The sequence below is a fragment of the Pleurodeles waltl genome, chromosome 7, assembly GCF_031143425.1.
Source record: "Pleurodeles waltl isolate 20211129_DDA chromosome 7, aPleWal1.hap1.20221129, whole genome shotgun sequence".
NCBI lineage: Eukaryota > Metazoa > Chordata > Amphibia > Caudata > Salamandridae > Pleurodeles > Pleurodeles waltl.
In genome coordinates, this window is record NC_090446.1 from 125,701,862 (window position 1) to 125,722,676 (window position 20,815).

Consider the following 20,815-nt stretch of genomic DNA (forward strand, 5'->3'; position numbering starts at 1 on the left):
GTCCTGATCCTTAGGTTAGCATAAAATGTACAGTAGAAAGTATGTGTTCATGCTCCTTTAAAGTAATTTTATGACAGTATTTTAACAAAGAAATGGATTAATGGTCTTTATTGCAATGATTATTTAAAATCATAGCAAAACACATAAGCAACATGAGCCAACAAGTAAAGTTAATCTGAGTTAAAAGATTAAATTAATTTGGAAGAAGGCTCAATAATAACATTCATTTTAGCAGTTAAGTTAGACCATGAGCAAAACATGCAATTATGTGCATAGTTATCCTTATAAAAATCATCATAGACAAACTTGATTATACTATGAAAGGACCAAAAGTGCAATCATACAATCAAATACAAAAAAATAATTTTAAAAAGCTTTAACAAGTAGCATTCATCATAACAGCTGAAAAGGACAGAGGAGAAATAGTGTAAATGTGTCTTCACGTACATGATATAACTTAGAAAATATTTCCTCGTGGAAAAAAAATTATTGTATGACATATGGCCCAAAAGTGCAATTGTGCAATCATTACATAAAGTTAATGAAAACGGACACCACAGATGAAATGATATAACATTTCTAATTTAAAAGTCAAGAACGTACCTGCTCACAATTAGTCAATTCTTTACACACCAATCTCATAAATTTAAGGAAGCAAGACGTCAACTGGCCTGATTCACCCATTAGGCAGGTCTCTACTGATGTCTGACAAGTTCAAATAGATAAGCATCTGAATATTGGTTTCAGTGACAAAAGAAGTTTGTTTCTACAATCGAATGAACTACCGAAACGAATCCTTTGTGTGAAACTTGAACTTCAAACACATTTCCCCCCCCAAAAAAAGAAATCTCCGTAAATTCTGCTAATGTTTTGGGTGCAGTATCAAAATATCTTGATTGTCTAACTAGCACACAGTGGGCAATGGGGAACTTGCGCTTGATAACTTAAATTTGGCTGCTGCTATTTGTAAGTACTGACAAAGTTCAGGGATTTCATAGGAAATTTACTTTCCTAAGTTGCACTCAGGCACCTTGTGTAGTGGTCCCTTAGAAATCTCAAAGCCTCTTTTCAAGTGGCACCAACGTTCCATGTGCCCCATCAGTGTTTTATTCTTCTCATTGTAAGCAGGACATGCAAATTAGGTGTATTGCACTTGCACATACGTTGAGGTTAGAAAGGTAAGTACAGGGAACAGATCATGACAACTAGTGATCAGTGGGAGCTGAAGGACTGCTCTAGGATGTCAGGGATTACATGCTTGCTCCCCTAGGTCTACCTTAGGTTGCCAGTTGCATTAAAGACACAAGAACTGTTGTTGGAGCTGTTCTCCTATGCACTTCTCGTGTCTAATTCATCACCAGCAGCAAAGACCAATCCACATAAAAGATGACCATACATTACCTTATTGAGTAACTCAGCCAAGCTTCTGTCTCCTGTTGATGAGGATCACCTTGAAGGTTGTAGAAGTTAGATCACACAAGCAGGCCAGCTGGTGTACAGAAGACCTTCGAGACACCAAACAACACTGTAAAAAAGATAGAAAGAAAATGGAGAACCAGCCACCACAACACCAACAGAACTACCTACAAGGCTGCACTCAGACGTTATCACCAGCAAATAAGACACACCAAGAAAAAAGCACTAGTGGACCACATCGAAGTAATCTCCTACAGCTGCATAGAGATATTATTGATCGTTAAGGATTTCACCCCACCCTCAGCCACTGTCACCTACTTCGCAACCTCCCAGCAACTATGGGACAACCGATCCTACTTCTTCCACAGCAAAATATAAAACAGCTGCAGCAATTTTGCACACCAACTCAACCCCAGAGATCTCATTGCTAACCTAACCACCACAACCAAGACAGCCACCTGACTGAATAGACAGCCCTCACCAGTAACGATGCAATCTCATTCATGCAGACCATCCACCCAGGAGCCACAATGGCCCCAACGAACTCATGCCCCCGCCACATCTACAACCTGCAAACATCACCAATCAGCACCACCCTGATCCATATCATCAACACCTCTGCCACGCCCGCCACTTTCCTGGATGAATGGAAACTTGCAGAAATCAATGCCTTCCTCAAGAAGTCCACACCCCATTCAAGTCAACTGAGAAAATTCTGATCCTTTTCCCTGCTTCCCTATCCAGTCCGAGTAATTGAGAAGGCCATCAACAAGCAACTCACAACCCACCTTGAACTTCACCATCTGCTGGACAACACTCAATCAGGATTCATAAACAAACACAGCACCGAAACAGCACTCATTGCCACCAATGACATTCAAAGCATCCTGAACCAAGGAGAAACAGCAGCCCTCATCCTACTCGAACTTCTGTGTTCTTGGACACTGTCTCCCATAACACCTTCATCAGAAGACTCCACATGATTTGCCTACAAGTATCCCCTCTCAAATGGATCTGTTCCTTCCACAGTATGAATCCAAAGGGTCAGGCTGCCAACCTTCATATCAGAGACCAAGAAATTGATATGAAGAGTCCCGCAGGGATCATCCCTCAGTCCCACCCTTTTCAACATATACATGACACCACTTGCCAAAATCATTTGATCACAAGGCATCACTGTCATCTCCTATGTTGATGGCACCTAACGCATCCTCTCCCTGGCGGACAAATAAACCACCACCAGAATCAACTTCATCAACTGCATGACCATGGTTGCAGACTGGATGCGAACCAAATGCCTGAAGCTCAACTCTAACAAGACCTCCCCATGGGACTCGTCTGGTGGCCATCGGATCCAGGACCAACACCCACAGACCATGCAAGAAACCTAGGGATCATCCTAGATGATAAACTCATCATGATGGCTCAAGTTAATGCAGTGTACACCTCCTATCTCCACATCCAATGCATGCTGCTAAAAATCTTCAAATGGTTCCCTCAGAACAGCAGACGGTCTGTCATATGAGCTCTCACCACCAGCAGGCTGGACTACAGCAACACTTTCTACAGCAGAATCTCCAAACAACTCCTACACAGACTTCAGACCATCCAGATCACAGCTGCAAGACTCATACTTAACCTCCCATGCCACACCAACATCACACCACACCTCAGGAAACTTCACTGGCTCCCCATTCACAAGCAATTCAAACTTCTCATGCACACATACAAAGCCTTACTCAACACAGGAACAGAATCGCTGGACTGCTGCATACACTTTCACCAACACCTACCACCTGCCTCACTCTCACTCACACACATTACCTGCATCCGCAAAATTAGAACTGGAGGTCACTCATTCTCCTACATCGCGCATAAGCCATGGAATGACCTTACTCTACACATCAGAGCCTTCTCCTCACTTTTTAAGTTCCCCAACAAGCTGAAGACTTTGCTCTTTGTATAAGCACTTTGGGGACCACAAAACTACATACATGCACAAGTGCCTGGATACTCTCTCTGGTAATTAGTGCACTATGCACATCAATATGAAACATAACATAACACCCAATTGAAATCCTGCAAAAATGGATGATATGCGATCCTTTGTTCCTTTTCATTTTTAAGATTTACCCCAATGCCAAAGGTGCTTTGCTCAAGAAAGGTGCAATTTTCAAAGCACACAACTGCTTTCCACCCATCCTGCGTCAAGTGGGCATTACTGGGGCAGATAAAAGCAAACATCCATAGGTTGTTACATAAATCCTGAACTCTCAGATTTCCAGACTGGGCTTTTTTGTCAATAGCTAACGCCTGCCTGAAGCAGGCACAAAGAAGGGGTAAATGTGTTTATTTAAAAAAAAAAAAACACAAAAAAAAACTTGTGCTACAGTGCACAACACACAACCAATTTGTGGTAACCTTCTGAGTTTGTTTAGGATAGTAAATTGTATGGGAGTATATGACTCCAGTAAATGTCTTACAGTAAGCAGTGTGCACCATGGAACAAGGCTGTAAGTCATGAAATTCAGCCTGCTTGTGCACCGTTGAAGGGGATGGCACCCGTAGTAGGACAGTCTTTATAGATAAGTTGCTGCACTGTGTTCTCCCCCTTCCGCAATGAAGTAAATCAAATATAGATTTTGAGATGCAGTTAACGAAAATATGAGTGAATCTGGGCCACACATCCAGTTTTGTACCCAAGCAGACCTTTGACCCATCTCAATCCTGCCCCTATCTCAGAGGCAAGTATTCGGCGCACAAACATGTGATAGTCCACAAGTTTCCAAGCTAGTCCCGTGGCACAAATAGTAGTTCTTTACTTGGGACAATAGTGTAGTGCCCTAGTCTGTCAGTTAAGAAGAATCCTGATAAACCAGCACAATGTGCCAAGAGAAGACACCTTCAGTGAAGGTTAGGATCATAAACTGCATGACTACTACAGGATGACAGTGCATGTTCTGCAGAATGTTGAACAGAGCACTGTGTTTGTTTATATTCCTCCTATTTTCCATCTCTGGAGTGTCTCCAATCCATCTTTGTCCTGCTTGCCTTTAGGTCTCCAGAACTGAACTTACCACAACGCACCATTGTTCATGGAAAACATTTGATGGGTCACAGTAATGTTAAATATTCATTTCTCACATTTTAGTAGTCATAATGTGCTCTTTTTAGACGTCCAGCTCTTATCTGCTTTACTGCGCTACAGACCATTTACTTGAAAGCCATTTGAGTCCACAAAATGCCCCTTTTGGGTAAAACAATCTCTCAAAATGTTTTCTGCAGAAGACATCCATCTCTCCTCAGTAGGTAAACACAGATTAGTATTTACCAAAAAAAAATGATTGGACCCAAGGTCCTAAGGTTTTTTCTAGGCACCTACTCCTGGAAATACCAAATAGTGGAGTTGCTGAATATTATGGCTGCCAAACCTGGATTCCACCATATGCTTATTTCCTCTACCAACCTACACTTCCTGTATGTATATATGTATGCATACATGTATGTATGTATGTATGTTTGTATGTTTGTATATGGATATGGTATTTGTAAAGCACAAACCAAGTCAAAAGGCAGCAAAGCGCAGTACATGGTCAAAGGCTAACAAAACATCAACGAGTAAGAGGAGATGGAACTTACGCTGAAGATGGTTAATGCATTGTGATGCAGTGTTCTTTTTTTCTTTACAGAGGAGAGTGGTCAACTCTTTCTTAAATTGGAGCAGTGTTTGGGCCATTCTTTCAGAGAAAGGGATGTTGTTCCAGATCCTGGGTGCATAGATGGAAAAGGCCTGTTATCTTGTTTTTCTTTTTTACACTTCTTATTCTGCAGTCTGATGGTGTCCTGGCTTAGATGTGCTGAGATTCACCAGAAATGGTGAGCTTGTCTGAAACATAAGTGGGGTGCTGGTCATGATAGCTTTGTAAATGATGCAGCTGGTTTTGAAGATGGTGAGGACCGGCAATGGGAGCCAGAGGAGTTCTAGCATGGGGGGGTGATGTGGTCATATTTCTTTAGGCCCTGGATGTCATCCTTGAACAAGTAGGATGCCCTAAAGGGGTTCCACTGTTGTGCCTGGGAAGCCATGGTGTAGGGCAGTGTTCCCCAACCCCCGGGCTGCGGACCGGTGCCGGTCCGTGGATCAATCGGCACCGGGCCCCCCGAGGAACTTCAACTTCATTTCACTGTGGCGGGCGGCCGAGGCGCAGATCATTGCGCCATCCCAAGCGGGCCACGGAAAAATTAACAAACATTTACTTGTCCGCGGCGATAAAAAGGTTGGACAACACTGGTGTAGGGCATTACCACCACCAGATATGAGAGTATGAGAGCTTGAACAGCTCACTATTATTCATGTGTGCTTATCTATTCCTTTCCTCCTTCTCTTCTCCCTTTGTCACTGTTTTCCTAAAGTTAGGCCCTGTTCAGGGGCCACTGGACAGACAGAGGCTACTGGTCCACAAACATGGTGGTTGCTGTCATTTGCCACAGGTATCCTGGGGTCCATCCTACTATGGCTCTGCAAACAAGCCAAGTACACCGCTTTCACACGTGCCTCTAAGGGTAGCAAGTGTGACTTCTCAAAGACTTCTCAGAGAGTTAGTTTGCGGCATAAAAGCTCAGAACTCAATAGTTAGCCAAGACAGACAATAATATAATGTCAAGCACAGTGTTTATCTTAGTAAAAAGAAAGGCCCCGATTTATACTTTTTTTGCGCCACATTACCGTCATTTTCTGATGCAAAAGCGGTGCAAACTTACTAAATACAATTGTATTTCGTACGTTTGCGCCGCCTTTGCGTCAATAAATGACAGTAACACGGCGCAACAAAAGTATAAATCAGACCAAAGTATTTTAATCTCACAGCTAAACAAAATACTGCACAGTTCAAATAGGAATCTAGCTGTGTGTTATGTTCTGATCTACAAATCTCAGTGAATCAATTTATCCCCTACGTGACATCTCCCCGCACCTGGATTTCTCTTAATGTTTACAGTACCTGGCATGAAGTACGATTAGTCATTGATTGGACACTGGTGAAGAACGGTTTGTGACACTACAAGTTCACACAGGAACAATCTGAGAATTGTTCTGCAGACACACCTCTGCACATTCAGGGTCTCATTTATGAGGCATGTGGCGCAGGGCGGCGCAGCAAGTACCTTGGTGTGCCGCCCCGCGCCACCGGGAAAGGGCAGATATGTCCCGTATCTACAAGATAAGGTGCATTTCTGTCCTCTCCCTGCGCTGGCGCACAAATTGCTGCCTAGCACCAATGCAGGCACCCCTGCACCATGGTGCAAGGATTCTTGTGTTGCGGGGATGATTGATTTTTGTGTAGGAAGGGACACCTTCCTGCACAAAAACAATCACAAGAGGTGTGCAGAATGCAGCACATATAGAAAGAGGAAAAAACAGGGAGAAATATAGATATTTCTCGCTGTTGTGTCATTCTCATGCTACCCCAAGGTGGCATAAGAATCTGACGCATTCCCAGGCTTGTAAATCTGTGAATGCGTCAGATTCCTTCTGTTTCTGTGGGTGTTGCGTGCGAACACTCCGAGCAAAACCCATGGAACGCCCCTTTCATGCAGTGTTATAGGTGAAAAGGGTCTGTATTTACAAGGCCATGATATGCCACGCAAAGTGGCTTTGCGTGGCCTTGTAAATATGGGCTGGCACACTGTGCCACTAGAGCAATTTTTTAAATGACGCTTCGGTGGCACAGTGTGCCGCTAGGGCCTCGTAAACGAGGCCCCAGATTTTGGGCACCAGCACTTATATTTCGTGATTAGACTTTGACACAAAAAAAGAGACAGAAAAACACACAAATGGGAAAGCAAAGACGAGAAAGATGGAAAAACTGTGACAAAGAGAGAAAGCAAGGACGAAAAAGACGTGCAGGAGTGAGCTTTTCTCTTTCCTCACAGTCCTTTGCACTGTTTCATCCCAGTCTATTCCCGTATAATGTCCTTTGAGACCTCACGCCCCCGCAAAGTCTGCGGCGCAGCGTCTGCACGACTTGGCTTCCAACTTGTCCAAACTCGCCCTGCATTGTATTCCCGGTCACACGCAGGTTTTCTTTTGTTAACGCCTTTTAACACTAACTGATAGCAAATACTGTTTATGAAACTACATAAAATACCAATACATGCAATGACGTGTCCTCGCTGTCACAATAGGGAACTTGGCGTGGGGGGATTCCTCAAACGGAATGAAAAGAGGAAATTGTTAAAACTACAAAGGTTACTTTTCGAGCTCTTACACTGCAGTGTGTCCGGCCGTCTGGTGTTTCATGTACTTGTTGGGTGTCGCGTGCCGCGTGCTTTCTCTTACTTCCTGGGGTTTTCTGGGTGGGGCGGAAGTAAAGCTGTCAGACGCCACTAACTAACAATAAATCCACTAGAGGCGTTGTGCTTATGCCAGTGCTTAACGCGTGCAGGTGGATGCAGGTCATGGACACTGGCACCTAATTTTGGTGACCGGCACTTATCTTTCATCAAACTTTGACCCAGGAGAAGAAAGAGAATGATAGGAAAACATTGACAAAGCCAGAACTTAGAAATAAAAAGGAACATGCAAGAGTGATATAGTCATGAAGCTAGGTTGGTGGAAGAAAAATGCATACGATGGAACAACGAATCACAGGTAGTGGAAAGGCATGAGGTGGAATCATGAATCATGAAATGTAGTGTGGTGGAAGTTAGAGGCAGGAGGTGGAACCGTGGCTCATGAAATGTAGGGTGGTGGAAGAAAGAGGCATGAGATGGAACCATGAGTAATGAAATGTAGGGTGGTGGAAGAAAGAGTCATGAGGTGGAACCATGAATCATGAAATGTAGTGTGGTGGATAAGATATTAATGAATGGTGCCCACATTTCGACATAAGAGTTGCTTTTCTGGTCAACGGATAAAGTATATTTTTCCATTCCTAGGGCCAGGGCCATTTGCCTTCCTTGCAAGGAATGAAGGGGGTAGATGAGGGGATTAGGAAACCTCAAGAAAGTGTAGGCCAGGAACCTCAGGATCGTGGTGTGGAAGGCCTTGTCTATGTTGTCTAAAATACGTTCCCCATAGTGGACCAGCTTCGGACAATGTCAGAGAAGGTGGACCAAGTTGCCCGGCCCTCCACATCCCCGCCAACATTCTCTCGAGCGCCCTGGGTTACACCGCTTGAGCCGTGTGGGGGTAAAATATCATTAGGATATTCTTTTGTATGATGTTTATGTGCTTGCCATGTTGTGAGCAGTGTGACGGGCTTGGTAACAGATGTCCTCCCAGTCTTTGACAGAGAAGGCTCTGCCTAGTTCGGGCTCCCACCTTTTTTTTGTCTTGTGGACCAGGATGGCAGAGTCTCCTCACCTAATAAAGTGTAAAGCTCTGTAATATGGTGTTTGTCGTTCCTTTTAAGGAACATCAATTTTTTCAAAAGGTGCAAGGGGGCCTCTCTGTATGCGGTTTAATAGCGGGCTGCATCACCCAGTGCCTTATTTGTAGATATTGGATGTGGTCTGCCTCTTCTATGGCATAATGTTTTTTTAATTTTTCAAACAGGATTATGCCTTGTGGTTAGAACAAGCATGGGAGAAGAGAAATAAGTTAGACCAGCCTTGGTCACCACTGCGTCCCATACCTTGAAAGCTGAGCCAGTTACCAGGGAGGAAGAGAGGCCCCAGGTTTGAGGCCTATGGTGGAAGCCATTGCTCTTTTCAAATGTGGGAGCCCGCTACAGCCTGGTTCGTAATGCACCAGTCCTTTTTGGAGCCCGGTCGACTCCACTCCACCAGGAAACTGAGAGGCCTGGTATAGTACTGCCAGCACGGGCACAGCAAGCCCACCTTCTTGTGTCATGTGGTAGAGTAGGTATCCTTGAAGGCGGGGTTTCTTCCCATCCCAAATAAAATTGTTGAGCTCTATTTGCAGAGATCAGAGTCTGTGTTTTGGTGGGGCCAGTGGAAGGGCCTGAAAAACGTAGAGGATCTGAGGAAGGACTGTCATTTTGACAGCCCTATATTCTGCCCAGCCAAGACAGACGCGAGTGGGGACAAGTGGTTAAGTCTGCTAGTATTTGGGAGGTTAAGGCATCGTAGTTACGTGCCAGGGTCTTAGTTACTGATTGAGCCAGTTTAGTACCAAGGTAAGGTATAGGTTCTTCTGCCCAATTAAAAGGGAACAATGAGCAGAGGTGAGCCTCCTGAGGTGGGGCAATCGAGAGGTTCAGAATCTGGGATTTTTGTATATTGACCTTAAGCCTAGACACTTCCCCAAAGGCTTAAATCTCCACCACGAGGCCAGGGAGGGACGACACAGGGTTGGTGAAGGAAAGAATCACACCACCTGTGTATAGGCTATAAGGTGTTGATCTCCACCAAAAGGTATTCCAGAGATAGTTGTGCCAAAGGTTCAGTGTGTACGGCAAAAAAGAGGGGGGGAGGGGTTGCCCCGGTTGTGTCCCCCTCTGGAAAGGGAAGGGCTAGGACATTATGCTATTGACCCTCACTGATGCACGGGTACATTGTAGACGCTGTGTACCCATCTACGGAATTTGTGATGCCGGTTTGCTTCAAGTTCTCAAAAATGATAGGGCCAGTATACTCTATCAAATGCTTTTCAGGCATTGATTGAGAGAAGAAGGACCTCCCTCCGAGACTTGTCTAGCTTGTCCACAGGTCCCGGAAGGAGGTGGAGAACGTGTTTTGTGTTGTCTCCGCAGTGGATGTTGGGTATGAAGCGCGCTTAAGTTTGATCAGGTCAGGCGCAAGAGGATTGAAGCGGTGGGCCAGAATGCTGATAGAAAGTTTGGCATCAATGTTCAGGGGTGAGATACGCCTATAGGACCCGCAGCTGGCAGGGTCCTGAAATGACTGAGATGGAGGCCTCTAACATTGTATCTGTTATGGACCCGGAGTCAAAGAAGGAGTTAAAAAAAGGCATGTGAGCAATGGGCTAGGTCTTGGCAAAAGAATTGTGGCAAATAGCCGTCTGGCTGAGGGGGGAGGGTATTTCATGAGCTTTAAGCAGGCGATGGCCGAGATGACTTCCTCGATCCAGGTAGGTCTCTCCAGACCCTTGCAGTTGTGTTGCGAGAGAAGGGTAAGGGGAATGACCTTGAGGTATCCAGAAAGGTCACTGCTGGGGGGATCAGGCACCTGATATAGTGTGCTGTAGAAGTCTTGGGAAGTCATTGTAATTTGTGTGTTGCCACAGGCTTCGGAGTCCGGGCTGGTGTGTACCATTTGGAAAGTCCTTTTATGAGTTTTGGCCCAAACGTGGCGGGCAGCATACTCATCCGCAACGGTTGCTCCCAGGGAAAAATTTATGTTTTAGGCATGCCATTGCGTATTCTACCCTATCAAGATCCAGGTATTTGAGGGGTAGACGTGCCCTTTCCACTTACCTCCATACCCTTGGGGCTGCAGTGCACTTGTGTATGGCCTCAAGTTCTAGGACTTTCTGCCCTAGACTCTGACATTTCTCCTGCTGGCGGCCATTGCCAGCCTCCACAATTGCTATTGATTCCACTCGTACTACCAGTTTCAAAATCTCCGATACAGAGGCCTGTGATGTTTCTCCAGGTTCATTGTTCTGGAGAAAGCTATTGATCACTTTGTGCAGTGATTCTATCATGGGCTTAGATTGGAGGAGACTGTCTCGTAGTCGCCAGTGAGACACCCTATTCTGAAATGAGTCTAACCGAACACGAGGGAGAGGGGTGTGTGATCACAGAGGTACCTGGGAGCAATGAAGACTTCTTAGACGAGAGTCTGCAACACAGGGGTCGCTAGGAAGTGGTCAATGCGGGAATATGTTTTGTGGGCTGCAAAGTAGTATGTGTAGTCTTATATGTTGGGGTGGGACAGACGGCAGACGGATCCTAGGGCACAGTCAGCGAGCCATCGAAGACCTTGGGTCGAAAAGGCACCGGATTGACCAAAACTTGGCCAGAGCAGTGCAGGTCGGTGTCCATGAGTAGATTCAGATCTCCGCCCCACCAGTATAGCACCATGTTGCGATTGTAACAAGGTGTGAGGGCTCCCATGATAAATTACTCCTAGGGTTCATTGGGTGCATAAATGGTAGCAAGAGCAAGGTGGATGCTACCCAGCTGGAACCTATAGGTCAGTACTCACCCTGTAAGTTTGGCTACCTTAGGATCTTGCCCCTAAAATCTTTAGAGAGAAGGATTGCCACCCTCCTCTCCCTTTTCATAGAACGTGATGACCAATATTAGTGTGGAAACCATCTGGATTTCATCCTATGTTCATCTTTGGGAAGTAAATGGGTCTCTTGTAAGAGGCGTATGTCACTGCCTGAACATTCTAAGAGAGATAGAACAGCAACTCCCTTGGTTGGGTTATTGAGGCCTCGTACATAGAGGCATGTCACTTTAATCTCCAGGAGGGCAGGAAGAGATAAGGATCTGCGGTGTGCTGTCTGAAGGTATTGCTATGATGTGGGGTTGATAAGGCTGGTCTAATGGTAAGCAGTATATACCAGTAATCTGCCTGGTAGTATCAATAAGATGTGAGGTGTGAAGGAGTAAAAACCAACAAGAACAATCCCCCAACAACATTGGTATCAAAACGAGAAAAGTAAAAAGTCCATTAGCAATGGAAGGTTGCCAGTTGGGCACGGTCCGGCTAGATGGGTAAGGTTTTTTGTTCAGTACGCGTATGTATTCAGTTAGGCCTCCACCCCCACAGGCCATGGTGAGGAGGAGGTGACCCAGCATGGTGTGGGCGGTCTGGTTGCATGGCGTTGGTAGGGCTGAGTGTCACGTAGTGGCCTTGCTGGTCCCTGAAGCTAGGTTGTCCAGAACGGCCTGGCATTTCTCAGTGTGTTCCTCTGGCCTAGGATGTGGATGCTTCTTATGTTTGCCACCTTTTTTCCATTGCGTTTCTCATGACGAGGAGCCGTGGGGAGCCAGGTGTAGAATGGGGAGAGGAATCGTCCAGCAGGTCAAGAATGCAGCGGGCCTCTTTGAGCGTTTTGAGTTGATAAAGCTGGCCATCCCAGCGCAAGACCAGCCTGAAAGGGAGCCCCCAGCCGTAAGACTCTTCCTTGGAGTGCTGGAACTCGGTGACTGGTTTGAACTCCATGTGACACTGGAGGGTGAGGAGTAAGATGTCCTGGAAGAGCCAGATTCAATAACTGCGGAAGTTGACAGGGTGTTTGTCTCTGGATTTCTCAAAAATATCTTCCTTGGTTTAAAAATCATGTGCACAGATGTCTTGTGGTTTGGCGTGTGTTCTGCTGTGTATCTGGCCTCGCGGCTGGAGATCCCTTTTTTTAGGCAGCCTCTCAGAATGCACGAAAGAGTCAGAGGGAAGAGTGATCTAGCGCTGACTCGACATTCGCTGGTGCGTGCACTGGCCCTGGGTAGGGGCAGGAGTGCAGAAAGGCCCTTCTGGCACACACATGGCCCGCCTGAGTTGCCCCTGCGAAGTCCCCCTGCTGGGTGCTTTAGTTTGACCCAGACTGTCTGCACTCACTGCACCAGGCGGAGTGTGCCAATGCTTGTCCCCGGGTTTGAGGGTCACCCTTGGAGTTGATATTGCTGTGCTGCTATGCTAGGGGTGCACTCACTGGACAGTGGGGACTCTTCCCCCAGAGCTCTGGTCACGGTCGGGGTAGTCCATGCAGTAAGTCCCACAGTTTGTCACCTTGCTGACTTCAGGTCTCTTTTCTTATGGATGCAGGCAGGATTTGATAGCGGGACCTCCTCTGCAAAATGCAGCACACATAGAAAGAGGAAAACTAGGAGGAATAAAGATATTTCTCCTTGTTGCGCCGCCCCTGGAGAGGTGTAAGGTTTTGGGGCATCCCCAGGTTTACAGGAACTTGTAAATCTAGGGATGCGTCAAAATCCATGGGTGTTGTGTGAGACCACCCACCACAACTCCATGGAACGCTTCCTTTGAGTAGAGTAAGGCAACGCACCAATTTGTGTTGCCTTGCCTTACTGCATAGCTCTGAACCCTTTCTAAGCCACAGAAAGTGACTTTGCATGCCTCATAGATATGACTGCAAGGTTTGCGTTGTTGTTGCGTCACAAAAAGTCACGCAACTGCAGCACAAGGGGCTCATCAATATGCCCCCTAGTGTCTCCTAAGTCCCTATGGGAAAGCTAGTAGGTTTTGCATGTTTTTCTGGATATGAGAAAGTGTTTCTTTGTTGATTGCTGAGTGGTGTGAGCAGTTATGTGAATGGGGAAAGCAAAACATGGATGAATGTTTGAATAAATTGATGGATAAGTGACTAGATGGATTGCTGAATGAATGACTATAGCCTTTGGCCATGCTCATTCGGTTTGCCTCCTGCATGCTGGTCCTGGCCTTCCTGCTCCAAATGACTTGCTGTTCTCCTGGGCCTCACGGAAATCTTTCTAACATCAAAAGCTAAGATGAGGAGGGGTGGGGCTCTTGCTGACAAGACTTAAGGGGATTAAAAGTTTAAGGTGCACTTTTTCAACACATTCCCTTCTGTTAGACTGCGTCCAAAGAACGTGTTTGTTTTCAAGTTGGCTTCCCCTGTGTTACGTGTGGCATCTGTGCTACACCCTCTCTTTCCTGCGGTAAGCAGCATTCCGGGCCTCTCGCAGTGTTTCGAACATCACCAGCTCGAGGACGTGCAGAAAGAATGCCCTGCACGGATTGGACAGCGAAAGAGGGCTGCCATTGGACCGACTTGCCAATGGAAAAGGAGGGACTAGAAGGGGCGTGCTTCCGGTATCATGGTACACATAGTACTTGAAATGATGAGGTTTTGAGTTCTGTTGGCATATCTGTGAAGCACCCTTGTAACGGAGAAACATCTGCGAAGTTGTTAGCCCGCGTGAAATGAACAGAAAGTGTACTTATAGCACAGAAGAAAGCTGCCTGAGGAATAGCTGTCTGGCAGGGATTTTACACAAATACCAACTGGCATGCATGTGGCCTTCTCCACCTCAGTCTCCAGAGAGATGCTTCTAAAAGTGGCCTCTTTTTCCGGCTGCCAGTGCTCCATGTTTCTGAGCCTTGTTCTCTGTAACTCATGCACTAACCTCCCACACTTCTGAGTTAGAGTTTGTGCAGTAGCCAGTTAAGCCCATAGATGATAGCCCATAGATGATAGCCCATTGCGCTGGTTGAGATCAGATGCGGCTCAGGTGCAATAGCCTTACCTTGCATCTCCTCTACACAGATCATGGGAGGAGCCTCTCTTTGCCTCGTACCACTTTTCCAATATGGCTCAATATGGCAGATTGACACAGCTCTTGGCCTGTCACAACAGTGGAATGATAGTCCCACAATCCTTCCATGATGCTGCCCTTGGCTACTTAGTGTCAATTACTGGCATAATGTGGGCATTGGTGGACCTTCTTGGCATGATGGGAGTCTGACCTAATTAACACTGCCATAGTGGTGTTAATTCTTGAAAGATAGGAGGCCTCCTTAGAAAGATTTTGCCTACCCCTGGCATAATGCTGGCATTCGTGGAATGAGTGTGCCAATGCTGATTTAATGTTGGCATCAGTGTCGTAGCTTATTGAGTGCAGGCAACTATATGCAACTGGAACTGAGTAAGGTAGGTTGAAATAATATTTGACAGATTTGGGAACCAGACTCACTTATGTGTTATTTTTATATGTTAAGCCACACTCCAGGCTCTGGACACATTTTGAGAAGTCACATTCATCCATGCATCCAGATATGCATTTGCACAACTTACGGGTTCATACATTCATGCATATCCCCATTTCCCAAACCATGCACCAACCCAACCATTCATACAACAGTGAAGCCATTTTTACATTCATTCATTCTTTTGTGATCTCCAACTGTTCGTTCACTCGCCCATCCATGCTTCGGTTGGCTCATTCTCAAAGGTACCCACCGACCCATTCATACAACTGACAAACGTACTAATCGGTGAAAGGCACATTCAATTGGCTTTTTCAGTGCTTGTTTTTTGAGGATGTTTACTGCCCAACCTCGGTGAGCCCACTTTCGCTCCACTACGGCTATTTGTATGTACAGGCGCTACAATTGCTGGCTGTGGCCTATAGTAATACACAAACCCCAAATCAGTGCAAACCCCATTAGCGTGCTGTGTGTGCTATTTGCACACACGTCACAGACACACTATATGCACAGGAGGGTATTGCCGCTTGTAGTTCTACTGTGTGTAGAGTCTGGAAGTGTGGTATGCAAACACGTGAACCAAACACAGAAACCTGGCAGACCTTTTTGCCTCAGTCATGAGATAGACAGAAGCCTCTTTGTGTAAAGTACACAGAGGAACACTGCTACGTAAGGAGTGGGCGATAACCCCTAAGGGTGTACCCAGGTAACGTTTTGGACGTGAGTGGGCCCGATACACTAGAGTATCGGGTGTCCCGTGCTCTTCCAGGGCATGACAGAAAACTGCTGAAAAGTGCTAAGTGGGCGTAATGGAAACAGAAACTCGCGTGCTAACTGGGTACAACACAAATTGGCTTACTTAGGATCATGTGAACTAACAGATACTGCTGCTGGTCTGCTGACTTGTCAGAGCAAAACCTGGCCACGATGTGCAGCTGGGCCTAATGGAAACTGTGACTAATGTGCCAGCTGGGAAAACGTACAGTTGCTGTGACGTGCTGCCCCGGCATAGCTGAAATTGCACACGGTTTTCACAAGTGATATTAAATAAACGAGGGTTTATCTGGCATATTGGAACTAGAACTAGGAGGTTAGAACTGTTTAGAAATAAATGTGACAAAACAGAATTCCAAACAGGTATTTTAATCTCACCAACACTTTTGCCCCAATATGCTTTTAAATGTGCCATTTACCAATAAAATTCCGAAGACGGTTCTGTTTAAGATGACGCATTTTACAAGTAAGTGGTGCTGCTGAAAAGTCGGCGGGGATATGGCGGAGGCTGTCTGAACACATATGGGGGTTTAAACGGCAAGGGGGTCTTGAAGGGGAGCGCCGATATCGGCAGTCTTCCCCCCCCCCCCCCGGAAGTTTGCGGGAGATGGTTCAGCCCATTGGCGCCGTTTTGGGCCCCGTTTGGGCTTCGTGGGGCAGCATTTTGGTAGCCTGGGGCTGCCCTATAAAGGGGGGCGGACATTTTAAATTGTCACCATTTTGTGCGTTGACTCAGTGGTGGTGAGAGGCAGGTTTTTTCGCAGGTTTTTCCAGTTCAGTTTTGGCAGTTTAGTAGTCGAGAGTTCAGGAGTTTATTGTCAAAGTGGGCAGTAGAGTGTTGGCGGTTAGTTTGGACGCATAATACACCAGTTATACTGTTAGGAGTTGTGGGCAAGGCGAGACCTTGTGTAATTCGACTTACCAGTTTCCGAAACGGTCCGAAGTGGTCGGCGGCATGGATCCCCGATTGATGAAGGCCCTGCAGTTGCTTCAGGCGGCGGGGCGCCTCAACTTGTTGGCAGAGGGAAGCAATCGCCGGGCCTGCCCGCCCGGCTCGTCAAGCAGCGAACAGGGTGGTGGCCGCCGTCGCAGCATGTTCGCCACCCCGTGGGAAGAGAGGACAGCCCCCGACACAGGTGAGGAGGATGGGGCTGGGGCAGGGCTGGGGCGGGGTCGGGGCAGTGGCTCTGACGCGACCGCCCGGCAAGCTCTGGGAGAAAATGTGCGGAGGCAGGGCGCGGCTGTCCGTGCGACAAGGGGCTCGGGGAGCCGGGCCAGGCCGGGGGCGGCCCCGCTTGTGTGGGAGCCACGTGTGCGGAGGCCGCGCCTCTCAGGGGCGCGGCTGCCAGGAACAATGGCACCAAAGGATATCGAAGGCCGGCAGGAGGCAAGCAGGGAGGGGCGAGGAGGCGCGGCTCCGGCAGGCCGCAGAGCACAGGCCCGGCCTCTACAGGACGGTGTGGTGGGGCCAGGCACTCCCCTTCCCCGAAAGACGAGGGGCGAAGGTGAGCCCAGGCAGCGCGGTGAGGAGATGTGGAGGTAGCGGGTGGGGGTGGGAAAAGGTGATTTTGAGGAGGCAGAGTTTGTGAGCGGGCAGGTCAGGGAGGGGTGGGGGACCCCAGGGGGGTGGTGAGTACCCAGAGTGCAGGTTGGGAGGCAGGGACTTCAGAAAACAGTAGTGGTGCAGGGTCCCTAGGGGGCAGGGAATTTAGTCATATTCTTGAATGGAGTGATGATGCAGCTCAGGAGGTTGAGCAGGATGGCATAACTCTGAAGGTGCGCCCGCCGCGCCGCACTTATGCTGGTAGAAGGAGGGGTTTCTTGGAGGAGGCGGTTGTGGCAACGGAATGGTAACATATATTTTTCTTGCTACAGGTTCTGTTCCCGGTCCAGCGGTGCAGTGTATATCCATCTGAGTCGTGGGACATTCCTTTGTGAAATGGGCATGGAGACAGGCGTGGTCGACTACATTAGGGGACAACTTAGGATTGGACAGGGAACGCTATCGTGTACGGTGGGAGGGAAAAGGGGGTATGTGTTGGACAGAAGTTTTGGAGACGCTGCAAAGGCTGAAGGGAAGGAGTTTTTGCCGAGATGTACTGCTGGTGCATCTGGGTGAAAATGATTTGGTTAAGCGGACAGGACTGGATATCTTACGTCATATGAAGAAGGACTTGAGTGTTGTGCGCGAGCAGTGGCAGGGTAGTCATGTAGTTTGGACGGCTTTTGTCCCTCGGCGAGTGTGGAGGGGAGCGCAAAAACCGGGCGCAATTGAAAAGGCGAGGAGGAAGATCAATAAGGAGATGCGTACGTATTGCACTGAGCAGGGCTTCACATACATGGAGCATACAGATATTAGGTTTGAGGACAAGGAATTCTTCAGGTGCGATGGCGTACACCTGTCCTTCGTGGGCATGGAATTGTACCTGCCCCAATTAAAAGAGGTTTTGCAGAGGGTATTTAAGGAATCTTAAGCGCTCTTGGGGAGCGGCGGACTGGCGTCTCTTGGGGGGGCAGAAAAGAAGAGGGGGTTCCCTGGCGGTCTGCCCCTCTCCTTTTCTGGTGGCAAAGACAGAGAACGGGCAAATGACAGGCGATAACTGATGGGAAGAAATATGACAAGACAATTGCAGATTGGACGAGGGTGGACGGTAGCAGGGCTACGAAGATAACATAGAGCTTTAGGGGCTGGAGACTTGCACGCTCAAAACAATAACAACTGACTATTAAGGTACTAGACAGATTAAACATGAGCAGGACGAAAGGAGGACTGGACTAATGAGCGGCAAGTTCAAGAGGTGTAGGGGGGAGTAGGGTAGGGGATGGGGGAGTGGTTGGATAGGAGAGTTTATGTATAGCGAGGCTTTAGTTTTGTAAGGCGCAAGGCCAAGGGCAGTAATTTGTGGGTGCACCTGTTTCCAATAAAGCAGCCTTTTACACACAAAAGGGAGTACTGGTGCTGATTTATTCTCCCGCAATGTGCCTGACTTCCAGGAATCTTTCCAGGGAACTGTGCCACAAAGATCCCGTCAGAGGCCTCTCAGGGCCACTGGCTTTTCAGGAATGCGAAGCAGGGCTGGACTGGGAACCCCAAACAGCCCTAGCAAATTTAGTCAGACCAGCCCCCATGGTGCACAGCGAGCGAGCCTGACCACTACAATGACGTTTGGGGTGTTCTTTTCCTTCCCCCAAAGAAAATTTGGGGAAAATGGCAAAACTGTGCATTCTACAACACATTATTCATTATATATTCGATTGTATTAGTTTTTAAAGCATTTGAAATGATGAACTTACAGTGCCTCAAGATACTTTAATCTTTACTGAGGCTCTTCAATGATTCGCTCACCATCACCCTCTATCAGTGCTTCTGATATTTCTATAGCCCCTCCCTCACATGTATTTTATTTGTTTTATAGAGCCTTTATTTGCAGCGTAGGGTGTTTGAGCACTTTACATCACACACACATACAGAAACAATGAATCATGCATGTGTAAATCAGTGTATAGAAATGTGCAGTAATAGTGCATTTCACATTGAGAAGGGTAAGATTAGCACATCATGATGCCACCATTTGTAAATAGCAAGTATCCAATCATGAGGATTGGATTTAACTTTGATGGTGGATAATAGGTCTAGGATGTGGGTCTAGAAAGGCTCTAAAGAGGAACATGCCTAGAGCACGTGTCAGAAATCTGCTGATTCCGTTGAACAGCAGACACAAACGGGGTTCTACTGTGGGGAGTATTTAGTGAAATCAGCCGGATGGAGGTAGGCTCTATGAAGGATAAATTACTGTATCAACATAAAGTTAGCATTCAATCAATCAATACACTTATAGTGCGCACTACATACCCGTGAGGGTCTCAAGGCGCTAGGGAAAAAAAGGAAGGGGGGTGCTGCTACTGCTCGAAGAGCTAGGTCTTGAGGTGTCTTCTGAAGGTGAGCAGGTCCTGGGTCTTTCTTAGGTCGGTCAGGAGGGTGTTCCAGGTCTCGGTGGCGAGGTAGGAGAAAGATCTGCCGCCGGAGGATTTGCGTTGGATGCAGGGGATGGAGGCGGGGGCTAGGTTGGAAGAGCGGAGTTGTCGGTGGGGGTGTAGAAGCTGAGTCTGTTGTTCAGGTAGGCTGGTCCGGTGTTGTGGAGTGTTTTGTGTGCGTGGGTGAGGAGCTTGAAGGTGATCCTCTTGTCGACGGGGAGCCAGTGCAGGTCTCTCAGGTGGGGGGTGATGTGGCTGCGGCGGGGTATGTTGAGGATGAGTCGGGCAGAGGCGTTTTGGATGCATTGGAGGCGTTGCAGGTGTTTGGACGGGATGCCTGCGTAGAGTACGTTGCCGTAGTCGAGCCTGCTGCTGACTAGGGCCTGTGTTACTTTTTTTCTTGTTTCTGTTGGGATCCATTTTAGATCCTGCGAAGCATGCGGAGGGTGTTGTAGCAGGAGGAGGAGATGGCGTTGACCTGTTTTGACATGGAGAGGGATGAGTCGAGGATAAAGCCAAGGTTGCATGTGTGGTCAGTTGGTGTTGGTGGGGTTCCCAGCGAGGCTGGCCACCACGAGTCGTCCCAGGCGGAGGGGGTGGGCCCAAGGATGAGGACCTACGTTTTGTCCGAGTTCAGTTTCAGCCGGCTGCCTCTCATCCAGTCGGCGACGGCCTTCATGCCCTCGTGGAGGTTGGTTTTGGCGATGTGTGGGTCCTTGGTGAGGGAGAGGATGAGTTGGGTGTCGTCGGCATAGGAGATGATGCTGAGGTTGTGTTGGCGGGCCACTTGTGCGAGGGAGGCCATGTAGATGTTGAACAGCGTCGGGCTGAGGGATGAGCCCTGGGGTATGCCACAGATGATGTTGGTGGCTTCGGATTGGAAAGGGGGGAGGCGGACTCTCTGGGTTCTGCCGGAGAGGAAGTATGTGGTCCAGTCGAGGGCTTTCTCATGGATCCCTGCTTCGTGGAGGCGGATTTTCAGAGTGTGGTGGCAGACTGTGTCGAAGGCGGCTGACAGGTCTAGGAG

At 47.6% G+C, this 20,815-nt stretch overlaps 1 long non-coding RNA gene across 1 annotated transcript in view; it reads right to left on the reverse strand.

Moving 5' to 3' along the window:
* The window catches only part of LOC138303822 (uncharacterized), an 80,957-nt gene extending 79,470 nt beyond the window's left edge, over nt 1-1,487 (reverse strand). The window contains exon 1 of the long non-coding RNA XR_011205453.1: nt 1,402-1,487. This is a non-coding gene — a long non-coding RNA (uncharacterized lncRNA). The remainder of the gene's footprint in view (nt 1-1,401) is intronic.
* Between the last annotated feature and the right edge of the window lie 19,328 nt (nt 1,488-20,815).